This window comes from Diadema antillarum, unplaced genomic scaffold (genome assembly GCF_040938485.1).
Source record: "Diadema antillarum isolate AM-2024a unplaced genomic scaffold, OU_Dant_1.0 seq00000620_RagTag, whole genome shotgun sequence".
In the NCBI taxonomy this organism is placed as follows: Eukaryota; Metazoa; Echinodermata; class Echinoidea; order Diadematoida; family Diadematidae; genus Diadema; species Diadema antillarum.
The window spans coordinates 211,762-225,548 of NW_027271543.1; positions in this window are offsets into that span (position 1 = coordinate 211,762).

Consider the following 13,787-nt stretch of genomic DNA (forward strand, 5'->3'; position numbering starts at 1 on the left):
CCAATAGAACTGTCACAACATGAGAAAATGTATAAGTAATAATCAACACTACATTTCCGAATTTGGCCTGCAAAGAAATCCGCTACCTGTAAGTTAGAAAAGAGATTAGTAAATAATGATAAAATAAACAACAAAAAAGAATGAGTTTCTACCGCCGTATCCAGAACAGAGCCTGAAACGGTGCAGGCTCTAGAAATCGTTTGTACTAATACGTCTTGAAGTACTGTGTGATACTGTTGACTCAGACTTCTACAAAGCTGTAAGTGAGAATTTTAACCCAATCCGGCTCATTACCTGTGTTTTTTATGGAAAATATGAATAAGTGTGTGTTTAAAAGCATTAGATTATGCACGGAGATCGTACAGTTACTTGATAGATGATCTTTTCTCGAATGTTGGTACTAGCAAAAGGGCTAGAAAAAGCAGCTGTTATAATTCGTTAGGCATGCATAATGGCCCAATGAGTGTTACAAGAGAACTGGAGTAAGACAGGCCTTTCATTTTGTTTTGTCTCTCCTGATCGTTCGTAAGAAATGCTAATTCATGACCACCTTTTCACAATTTGATTGGAGCATGCATTCATAATGGAAAATAGTTGACATAATAATCTATCCGAAGGCATTATCATGCCAACATGTACTTATATATACATGTACTATATCTTTGTGAGACGTAGATATAAAATGTCTCAGATTTTCGATTATAGTAATTTCGAGGAAATTTCTTTAATTTGTATCATATATGTAAACTTGAGGCTATTAGATTTTCATCCACTTACCTCTGTTCCTGTGAAAAAATGCAAGTGTCAACCTCAATGTCATCCACGAATCGCACGTACTCGGGCGGCCAGTGGAAAAAAAAAAACACCGGTCACACGCGCCAAGGGCCATGGCATGCAGTGCCAATATAATAATAGCTCGCACAAATTGATACATAACATTTGTGTTTTTGTGCATGGGGACGATCCGATGGTTCATACAACAAAGGGGTTTTGTACAATTATTTTTAACATTGTTAAACGTACTCTTCCACATTTACGTAGCATATAATGTGTCTTTATATTTATTTGGATTGTTATCTTGAGAATTGCTAAAAACCGTTATTATGAAAAAGTGGACCTTTCAGAATTTGGGGGGTGCGTACGCACCCGACGCACCCCCCCCCCCCCCCCCCCCCCTGGCTACGGGCCTGCAACAGACTAGTCACACTAATCGTAATGTTGAAATAAGCCTTGAAATTCACCTGTTTGAGTAATATCCACGTATTACGTACAACAACAATAGTCACACTAATTTTTCTCGGTAATAATTTTGGGCACATGCATGAAATCATATTTTTCTCTTTGCTTGTCCTTTGACCAATACTTGGCCTCTCCATCTCACATCAAAGTCACTTATGGAGAGCGTCGGACTTTGATTTACAAATACTCTGTCTTTACATCGCATTCTTATCATATTTTTTAAAGGAAATTGTTGATTCTTTTAACGGCGGGTTTCATACGATCCCGTGCATTTCATCGCTATTCATTCGTACATAGCGCCACCTTTGGTCGACCATTCGGAAGCTCTGAACTCTGTGTACGACGATGTTTTGGCATTTATGACGGCAAAGCTATCAGACGGTAACAAAGTTACGTATGCATTGGAATCTGTCCAGATATGCACGCACCGTTTCCAAATGTCATTTTCGTTGAGATGTATAGCAAACAAAATAACACTTCTACTACAATGTGAACAATCTTGCAAAACAAGTTCTCCCAGATATAATAATCTACTCCAACATAGACGATTATCGATACAGATTATTGAAGTTAGTGAACATATAATTCCTGAACGACCGATGTTTCGAAACGGTAGTCATATTCATAAAAAGTCTCGTTTGTTAAGAATCACAGATTGCGCAACTCAGAATGTTCGTTTACAAATCAATAGACTTCATTTTGCATGTGCGGTGTTGGATGAACATAAACTCTATGTCCCAGATTTCTCCCAAAGTATTTAGGAAGCAGTGCCGGGGCAATATTTCATCAAGTCTTATCAGGTTGCAATGATTTGTATCTTGCCCGTTAGCCGCTCATTGCCAATATCTTATCGAAAACAAACAAACGAAAGAGCAAACAAACAAACAAACTCACAAGTGAACAATAAAAACAAAAACAAAACCAACTCGAACAAAAACACAGAAAAGCTATTCTACATGGTTGTTTTAGGTGTGTTTGTGTGTTGATTGATGACATCTATAATGTGTCTTGTTAATGTGGTCTTACTGTGCTTTTGAATAACCTACAAATTCTTACAAGGGAGGGGAGCTTGGGTACCACTGGTGTTTTGTTTTTGGTTGGAGCAACCTTTCATTGACAGATCTGATATAGCGGTATTACAGATCGCCCTTGCAATCACAAACATTGCAACAACCATCCACGGGGTGATATCAGCTAGTTTGTGTTTTGTTTGTTTGTTTGATTGTCAGTGTGTCATGTATGGTCCATGGTCTGCATGGGTATTATCGTTCCAATCACAAACGGAATCAAGGTGCCACAATTAACAAATTCAGAAAATTCTTCCCTTATATACAAAGACCGCTGAGGCCGTACTTTTTCGTGGTACGTGTATAATATGCCGGCGCCATAATACTGAGTGCAGAACGAAGTTGCTCGTTGGTGTTCAGTGAACGGACTTCATTCTTTCATCTTATGGGCCTGTTGCCAAAAAGGCAAATCGTTAAAACAAAACATTAAAACCAAACAAAGAGAGACCAGAATAGACCAGCAAGCAAGTAAGCAAGAATGCAAACGGTCGTTCTGTTACCGACATGCAGTTTTACCTCGAACAATCTCCTGCGTTATTTTGCCATGTTTGGGTTCACTTTTTGTGTGCTAAGCCTAAAGTCTCGCACCGTAGGCCTTGATACAAACATGATTTGGGCCTATACATTTTAACCTTCCTTCACAGCGTAGTGATAGGTATACAATGTAGATGACGAAATAATACAATTGATTCTATTGGAAATCCTTCAATGGAAGTGAATCCCAACTTCAGGCTGCTGTTCTGTAGAAGTCGGACGAAAAATCTCGTCAACATTATTCTCGGACAGAAAGAGAATGTACGCTTTGTGCTTACCGCAATACAGAATGACTTCTCTGTTTTTTTCTTCCCGTCTCTTTTTTTCCTTCTATTCAATTCTGTTCTGTTCTGTTCTGTTCTATTCTATTCTATTCTATTATATTATATTCTATTGTATTGTATTGTATTGTATTCTATTCTATTCTATTCTATTCTATTCTATTCTATTCTATTTGATTTGATTCTATTCTATTCTATTCTATTCTATTCTATTCTATTCTATTCTATTCTACTTTAGTCTATTTTATTCATTTATATTTTATTTTATTTCTCCATACATTATATTTAGAATCTATCTCTCTTTGACTAAACTGTTTTCATGAATGATTTATGTAAACGTATTATGATAGTAAAGTAGGATTTATTACAAATTACCATATACGTACACGTATGTTTCCTGACGTATGAAAGGATGACTATTATTATGAGGATAATGATATATTTACAAGGTCGGATATGCAAAACACACGTATACGTCGAAACATCAAATATCTCACAAAATGAGATTAAACAAGCTGAACACATGCAATTGGCAAGTGGGGAAAGTGAAAATGATGCAATTCCTGATCAAGATTAGTGTCCTCTTAAACTATTGATCTACGTTTTAAACGCTCCAACATAACAGTATATCAAACGAGTATGCCAGTATTATTAAGACGGGACATTAAACATCCCGTGAAATATACATTATTCATAAGACTTTCTAGCTCAAGAAATGCAAATGTACATAATGTAGACGCAGTCATAGAAGGTTCTGCATACACAAAGACATTTTACTCATCATTGTATTATGAAAGCGGTTTCTTCTTACGGCAGTGCACAGTGCGGTTCACGTATAAATTTTTGTTTATACGTTATGAAATGTTCAATTGTTGAAGTTTTACTCCATCAGATTTTAGTGATCAACATAAACTAAATAGTTGAACATGTCGAAAATGTATAGTTTTTAGATTATTTATAATAGAATAATTATAATACAATAATATGATATGATATGATATGATATCTATTCCTGTGTGGAGTATACGAAATTTGATTCAATGTGTATGCTCCATTAATTTGCTCATGTAATAATCCCTTGTCAAATTCAAATTTGTAACTTTATACTGGTGAAATGATTATAGATTTATCAAATCTGTACAAAAATCAGATAGAAAGGGTCAAAATCACTACAATTTCAGAAAGAAACAAATTTTTATCTTCCTGTTTTTCATGTATACTGCCAAATTGAGAATCACGAAAATTAAAGAGTAATGATGCTATGAGAATTCTGTAACTGCAACAACCACTTATGAACAACAAAGGGCTCAAATGACTTTTTTTAACACTATATACACAGTACTTTCTGATAACACAAACAACATGCAGCGTAAACCACAGAAATGCGGTTTCTGATGGGACTCGACCGGGGAGTTAACATTCTCTGCAGAAATCAATTTTGCCTCCTCCTCTCCCTCCAACCGCAAACTTTGACAAGCGTCTCTTGTATACACCTTGCGGATCTACAAATAATAAGCACACGGATAGATTCATGCATTCGTAAAAATACCGAGATTTCTATTGGCGCGTATTTGTTGAAAATTCGTGCAGACTGGACGGATTTACCAACTAGAGCTTCCGCCGTTCTTAGGGATAACTATTAGCGCAAATCATGACTGCAAATAAGGTGTCAAACTTCTCTCGCTGATGGGAATAATGACTTTTGATCATAATTACATGTATTGAGATGTGCCATGTTCATTAAGTAGAATATTCGTTACATTGCGAGAGAGCTTACGGGGTGTAATGACAATATAAAGTAAACGCCCTTCATCCAGAAATTGTCTTAATTGAGGCAGTATATTTGTTTTCCCTTTATGCTACATATCTCATTTTTATTCAAAAGCTTTCATACAACAATCCTATACACACAACGGTATACATTGTGTTACATTACTTTAGTGCTTGATGTCACGGTATACAAGCTTATACAAAGGCGTTTTTTTTCTTTCGCATTGCTCTCTTGGCCAGAGGAAAAAGGTATACACAATTATATTATACAGGGCACCTGCATGTACCAAATACATTAAAGTTTTATGGTAACGTTGTTAGTTTAAGTTATGATGAGTTGTAAAGTAATATAAAAACCCACCCCTACTACGACAGGTGCTGGAAACAAAAGAAACAAAATAGAACCATAATTATTATCAATATTAGAGTAATTAATATCTTTAAATAAAGCAATTCTTAAGAGGTGCTAAAATTGTCAAAATAAATTAAATCTAATCAAATTGTCTAAACCATAATGACTATCTTGAGTTTGCCCATTAAAGATAAAAGTCGCGACTTTTGATTATATAATAGTGCAGAGAGAAGGATAGCTGAGGTCTGTACCGGGCCAACTCTGAACTCGGCACAATCCCGTGCCAACTTGGCACAGCCCGACAATAGAAACTCATTCTCCGGTGCGACATCCTCATCGAAAACTTCGAGCGCAGTCTCGAATACCGGCAAATATGATAACAAGCTCAAAATTTCTACTATATTTGATGAGTCTTCCTCTATACTAAAATAGAACAATCCATCTGCATTGTGTCTGTGCATCTTTGTTGTTCAGGATTAAAACATTGTGATGTCAGGGAATTTCATTCAGTTATAAATGAAACACTTTTCTCATTTGTTTATTTTGTAGTTCATGCCATTTTTAATTCAAGATTTAGCCGACACAATTTGTGACCGTGCATCACAAAACGAACAAAAAGTCGCACGCCTTGATTTTACGTGAGGACTCAAAATACACTGTGTAGGTGAAACGGGTAAACCCAGTCAATTTAAGTTTTTATATTCATATTTCTGAGATCACAATCTTCCTACATTATTCTAAAGTTTGGGATCTTAAAACGAATGTGAAATTGTGTCTTTAGCAATTTTTGTAGAACACCTTTCTTGTAGAGCAGTATAGAGTAAAGTAATTAGGCATGTCATAGAGGCCCCTTTTCATTTCTTAAATATCCTTCACACACTCTTCACTTTCAATTCATACCTTTTGAAAGGACAGGGGCGGATTCAGGAATTCCGTAAAGAGGGGGCGCCTTTACAAAGTTAAACGCGCCCCTTTTTTATTTCTTTTGTTTTAACAAAAAATAAAGGGGGCACGCGCCTGATGTGCCCCCCCCCCCCCCCCCCCGGCCTGGATCCGCCACTGAAGGATGGTGGTAAAGCTTTGAAAGTATGTAATAATAATGGGTAGAATGTGTTAATAGAGCATGCTCAATTTCAGCTTAATCTGATAATAATTGCTATGTTGTTTTACATCTTGTTTTTGTCCCATTCATTGCACAGCAAGGATGACTTGGTAAGATTAAGTGCTTGAATGGACCCAATACTTCGATACTTCTTTTCTCAGTACACATTCTCCTCATCAGGGTGTGGCTTTCTTGCCAGTATTTAGATTAGGTTAGGTGATTCCATTTGAATTGAGTTACACATCATTTTAAAGCGTAAAGTCTGCTCTTTCTGAATCTGCCCTTAACTAAAATTCATGTCAGGCTACGTTTTGTTGGTTTGTGATGCAGAATCACATATGCACCACTCACACACACCAACACACTTACGCACCCGCATGTATACATTGTATTTATGTATATATACATAAACTGAATGCGTATCAATCAAATTATATTAACATTACGTAATGTGTACTTTGTATAAAAAGTTTGATAACATACTTTCGTAAATGAATTTCCTGTGTTTTTTCCTGTTGAAAATTCGTGTAGACTGGAGTTATCAACTAGTGCATGCTTCTTCCGCTCTTATAACTATTAATGCAAATGATGACTGCAATTAAGTTATCAGGCTTCTCTCGCTTATGGGAGTATTACTTTTGCTAACGATCATTTTAAGATGTGCGCTGTTCATTAAGCAGAATATTCATATTGCAAGAGAGATTATTGAGTATAATGACAATGTATAAAAAGTATGATGACACTCTTCTGTCAATATTTCGTTAAATAATTTTCCAGTGATTTCGTGGTTTACTGAAATCCTGCTAAATTGATTGGCGGGGGACCATGTATATGGTGTCGCAAGTGATGAAAACAATTAAAGACGGATTTGCACGGACACAGAATCTACTAATGTAAGCCTTTAGAAATATTGTTGATTCGCCATTTACCCTGTTACGAAACACAAACAAAAATATATTTTACAAGTTATTATGTCGGTTGCGAGATATACACAATGGCTTACCACAGCCCTGAACTGCTGAATAATACTTGTGTTACCATGTTAATGCAGGTTGTCAGAGCGTTTGTATATAGGATATCATGCCATTGATTGGATCATCTGTTGGTTGAATGTACTTTCATGAATAAAGAAAAGAATAAGAAGAAGGAAGAAGAGGAAAAGAAGAAGAAGAAGAATGAGAGAAGAAAGAAAGAAAGAAAGAGTAATGGAGGAGGTTAAGTGGGTGGGAGTTGCACGACAAATCACGCAACCGATATGAAGATCGTGTCGGCGAGTTATGATTGAGAAATGAAAGATTTACATGATGAAACATCTAAAACTTTGCGAGTCTGCCATTCAGAACTCGTCGCTCAGACCTGCCCAGGTATAGTCTAACCCCTCACTCAATCTAAGTGATAGTAAACTGTGTTAAGTTGTTTTCCTCCTACTCACGAAGGATAAGACACGAATTTCATCATAAAAAGAGCTAAAAACAATGTCACATGTGCACTTCGTAATGCATGACACGCACCCATCTAACACAGATCTCGCTCTGGTAAATGGTCGTGAGAAAAGACAAAGGGTTACAGTGGTAATTGATAAAATGCATGAGAGTCATCGAATTGATTTGGAAGATTGGATTACAATACAGGTTTATAATGCAGCCGTGTAATCGCTGTATATGTCGCGTTTGGATGCAGGGGATAAAAAGAGAGTGAGGGCGGGAGAAAAAAAAAGGACTGTAAGCAGTGCTACGTGATTAAATGTTTTGTTGGATAGGTTGATAACTAATGGAGAGAGAAAAAAACGGAAAAACACCGGCCAGAGCAGCAGCATTAACTATACTATATAACAGAGAAAAATGCTTATATTCAATGCTATATATATATTCACACACACTCGCATGCTATATACAGTACACAAATGATAAAAACCTAAAATGTCATTAAAACGCTTTATCCTGAAGAGGAAAGCGCATGTTTAAAGCGTTTTAATGCCATTTTAGGTTTTAATCACACACACACACACACACACACACACACAAACATATATATATATATATATATATATATATGCATGATATTATATACATTAACATATCCAGTAATTATATATATGATATACATCAGGGCTCGACATTACCGTTGGCCCGAGGCCACTGAAAAGTGGTGTCGGACCACCAAATGTATCTTTTGTTGGCCCGATTAATGCGCAACTAAGATTCAAACTAGATTTTTAGTTTGGGATACTACATATCTTTCTTTTTTTTTTTTGGGGGGGGGGGGGGGGGGGGTCACCATAATTTCAAAATTTCCCAAACGGACCACCAGACAAACAAGTTTGTGTAAGCCTGTAATTGCAAAATTTAACAGAATGGGAAGTTATTGAATAAAAGGTTAATTTCCTAACTATTGATTATGAACGCAGTAGCACAGTAGATAGCCGTACCAATGGAATTTTTTATCTATTATCTTTCTATTTCTCAACCTTTTTCATGATTTATTTCCTTTTTTTTTAAAGAAAGTGTCATTGGATGACTGAGCTTAGAAATCTTGAAAATTTCTAATTATTTTTCAGGGCTCAATACTTCCGTAACACAATGACACATTTTCGACATTAATCAAACAGGTTTTTTTTTTAATGGAATCAGACATATTATTATGATACTGTTTGATTTAGTAGACATTTACGTCACCTTCTTGAAATGCATCTGCTTCTTATCTATGTATTGTTGAGGTGTACGACTTCCAATTGCGGCCAGTGTTGATGGGGTGCGTATACGTGTGTTGTCTACTTTTTTTTCTCAGTGCAGCAAACAGTTAAACAAGTAAAAGCTCTAATCAAGGTCTGAACTCTTCTGTGAATGTGTTATGTGGAACTTTGTGGTTTATTCGGTGTCCTTCCCCTTCGTCTTTTTTTTTAATCTCCCTTTCTCTCTCCCAATCTCTCTCATTTTGTCACGGTGGTGGTCGTTCATCTCACGATGCCGTCTGTGACGTGCGTGTCCAGTCGTCTCGTTTCCCATCACTCCTTGATTGCGATGGTCTCACCCACGTACATACTAAACAAATTGAATGAAGGCAGCAAACACATCCCAGCAATGGCCGTCCGATGCAGCCTATACAGACTCTACCGAGGTTGCTTCCTCCCATACCAATATAATAGGCCTACCATGTTTGCCATGATAAGAGAACCCGCAGACCTATAACGCTGGACGTTTATTTCAGCTCTCCTAGATATCTATCATAGCTTAGATTACTGAATTCATTCCTATTAGAATGCTGTTTTTTCTTTCTGAAAGTCTTTTTTAAAATGAAACTATTTGAATTAAAGTATTGTCTCGTGTTCATTGTGTCACTGCCGGCAACCATGCAGGGATAGCTTGGTGGCAGTGTCCCTGCCCGGAAAGCAGTAGATGACAGGTTCGAGTCCCACTGGTTCCTTTTTTTTCGACATGTTTGCTAATTTACAGATCAGCATTTGCGATCTTAACAAATGAAAATTTATAGAGGGAGACATATTGAAGAAACACACACCTGTACTTTTTTTTTCGCCCAAATGCAAATGTATAAAGCCTTGAGGTTCTAGTGTCATTTCAACTTGGAGTCTGGTAGGTATATGGACGCCACACTAAGAAGTGGACATTCTACCAAGAAAGTGGATTTATCGCATGTTTGTTTTTTCTAGTTCTGTCGGCTATGACCGTCTTCTAATTTATCAGATGTAACATTAATTGCACGGTTTGATGCAAAACTGGCCGAATTTTGCTAGGTCGTACATAAGGATACCACGAATGTTATATGTGTAGACTTATAGCTATATATGATTTAGGATATACGCAAGCAGGTGAACCATTCAACAAGCAATGGTTTTAGTTCAGGATAAATTTAGACCCTACACCACGGTTACAGCTAACTAACCATGACTATAACTGGGCTATGATACAAGGGACCTTTTTGGAACAATGTAACCTGTCAATGAACTTGTTGTGCACTTATTATGACGCTCAGTGCGTTATTTTCTATTTCTCCCAGTTGTACGTGTTTGACACAAACCCGTCTTTGGCGAGGCTTGAAGGACGCATTGACTTATGATATACAATGTTATCAGTTATTATCATCAGTAACAAAGGGAGACAAGAGATACTACTTTAATAATGAGGGGGAAAAATATCAGCCGAAACGCGGATGACCTGAAAAGCGCACGTGCCGCGGAAAATCCATTTATGATAGTAACCGCAAATAGAGAGTGAAATGTATTGTACTCGAACGTGCAAACGTGTCCAGTAACGTTTGGGTAATTATGTATTGTTTGGTTCTCACAAAGATTAGATTTCGTTGTCAACAGGCTTTGTGGAGCACCCTACCCTTCTCGCTCATCCCTCGTCATGCTAACCGACTCCAATGACATCATCATATAGATATTTAGGAGAAAATGTCTTTTGTACATATTATTATAGTTTCCTGCTTGGGCGTAACATATAGATTATCTGCAATCGCTACATCGTGAGAAATCATAAAACAATATTGCTATTCCATCTTCATCAAACAGATCAAAGCCAATCTAGTAGCTGTGTGAATGACACAGTTAACATTCACATTGTTTCAAGTAAGTTCGATCAGAACTTCATTCCCTTTGATCGAGAAGTCAAGTGCTCCCTGCTTTTAGGTTTTGCAAATTGGAACTGTCTTTTTCTGTACAGTATGATAATTACAGTTCGTTTCATGCATCTTTTCTGCAACAAATAATCTATGAAGATGAACATCATTGAGGAATGGACTTGACATCATCATTGTAATCATCATCTAATACAGATTTAGCCTCATTCTCCCAATTCATTGCCTCCGGATGTTGTTGGGTGTTTTTATCGGGTGCACGTCACGAGACCGACACCCACGAGTCATACAGCCCACGAGTCACACAGCTCACAAGTCAAATAGCACATGAGTTATACAGCTCACGAGTCACACAGCCCATTAGTTCGACACTAAGCTAACAAGGCCCACGAGACCTACACATTAAGCCCAGTGTTGTATCTATCGAACTCGTGGGCTGTTTTTACCTAGTGTCGAACTCATGGGCTTTATTTGCCTATAGTGTCGAACTCATGGGCTGTATGACTCGTGAGCTGTATAACTCATGGACCTGCTTTCAACACGTTGAACTTGTGGACTGTATGACTCGTGGGTGTCGGTCTATAACGGCCAGTTTTTATCATAGTGTGCCGTTATTTTAGATGAAGTGTCAAAAACTGTCGAAATTCTGATCTCAGCCTCAATCACTCATACAAAAAAGACAAAATGGCAATTTATACTACTCTCCAAACTTTTATATTGACGTTTACATGAAATATTATACAACTTGTACCATTAAAACTATTTTTGTTTTCAATAATGCGGCAACTATTACACCCCATACTACCTTTTGCAATGCCATCATTGCTAAATCGCTGCTATCCTGGAACAATACAATTTCATTAATTTACAAAGAACAAAATGAAATGAAGTAAAGACTTCTGTGAAGACAAATGGGAAACTCATGAGCATACATGGCAACATCATCTCATCCTGTGAGGGTGTTCCAGGTGACTGCCAACACTATCATCACTCTCAGAAATCTATTTCGTTTACCTTCTATCCGATTTTTTGCTTAGTATCATTTTTCTACCTTTCTTTTCTTTTGATTCTCTACTCTTTGAGAGTCAACTTATGCATGGAGGGTATGTGACTAAAATTCAAACGAACAAACAAATCAACGCACTTTCATTGGATGTACTTTACAAAAAGAAGAAGAAGAATGAAATACATTTGATGTATAATTTTGCTTTTTATGAAATGGTTTGGCGCTTGTTTTATCTTTTATTTTGTTCCCCATTCGTTATTATCTCCATTGTTAACTTTACAAAGACAGAGAAAGTTTAGGGAAATTGTGCTGTAAGAACTCAGCGCCTTTTATAATATGCTAATAACAAAATACTGACATTTGTTATAATGAATTGGGTATCAGTTATAAAAGCTAGATATCCTGCAACCAAGGTGTTCCGATGCCTCGGAAAGCAACATCAAAGGCTGTGACCCAAGATATTTAATCACACTGGACAATATTCAGTGAACAATACCAATGAGACTACAGGAAAGCTTCGCAGGCAATATAACAAGTAATCTAAATTAATTTCATGTCATTTATTTTTCTATTTCATAATACAAATCAATACAAAATAACAGTAAAATATACGAATTGTACAAAAACATGAAATGGCATGAAGCAAAAATAAATACATATATTAAATAGATATCAAACAATTATAGTAAAGTAATAGTGCATAACTCTGCGCCTCCACAAGTAAGGTTTCCTAGACAGTAACGCTCCAGAGAAGCTTGCCTAAGCGTGCTCTCGTTCAACAACGATGGAGGATCAACTTTCCAATGATAGGAAACATGAAAAAAATTAGGATGCTATCTTCTTAAGTGTAGTGTTTAAAATAAGAGAGAAATAAAACAACGAAAGTAACGACTATTAGTCACCTTTGATTTTCTTCATAACATTTCTTCAACGCACGATTTACCTCCAGGGAGATAACAGGTTCTTACAGTCCCCAGTATACTCGGGCAAGCGTCTATGGGAAATGCGTGTTGTAGCAAAATTAAACCGTCCTCAACGGGTTAAGTTAAACCCTATTATAACGTTAGTGTCAAGGTATTTCCTTTCGCTTATTCGTGATTTTCACAACCTGGGAAACTTAATACTTGTTTCAGTGTATGGAATGAGAGAGACCTTTGTTTTTCTCAACTCACTGTTCATTATATCAATTTGATGACTGCAGTTCAAGTAATTGATAGGAGATAGTATTCATGAAACCAAACTTTGATATTGTTCTAGACTAGATTGGGTATTGTCTAGAAGAAATCAGGAGTTTTTGGTAAAGGAGGTTGCCACTGTATGACGAATTTATCATTCTTGAAAATGCCTTGAAATAGGACCTATCCATGTAACTTGAAATTTGTTGACTGATGTTAGAACACTGCATAAGGGGGAAGTTTTACTATATAACATTGTTGCATTTTTGTGCAAAATTTTGATAAATTGGTAAACTGTTTTCATGTCTTCGTGATGTAATGAAACTCAGATATATTCTGTCGAGGCATCTGCGCCAGTGACGTTGTTAGTGACGTCAATGATATTCGTGACACGAAATGATTAATATCATAACTGCAATAGCTGGGAAATACCATATTACATGAAATGTACAATCATCCTCTTTTCGTTTTTGTCACATGGTCTACGTTTTATCAGACGATATCATGTTCAAACAGGTTTAGAATCAATAATGAAATACTTTTCTTAGACTGGAAAGCCAGGTCAACATTCTGATTGAAAATTCCGTTCCTATTCTAGGATTGCTCGTATCAGGTGTACTACTGTCTTAATTCGGACTCTCTCGCCAAGGCAGCGAGGTGGAAGT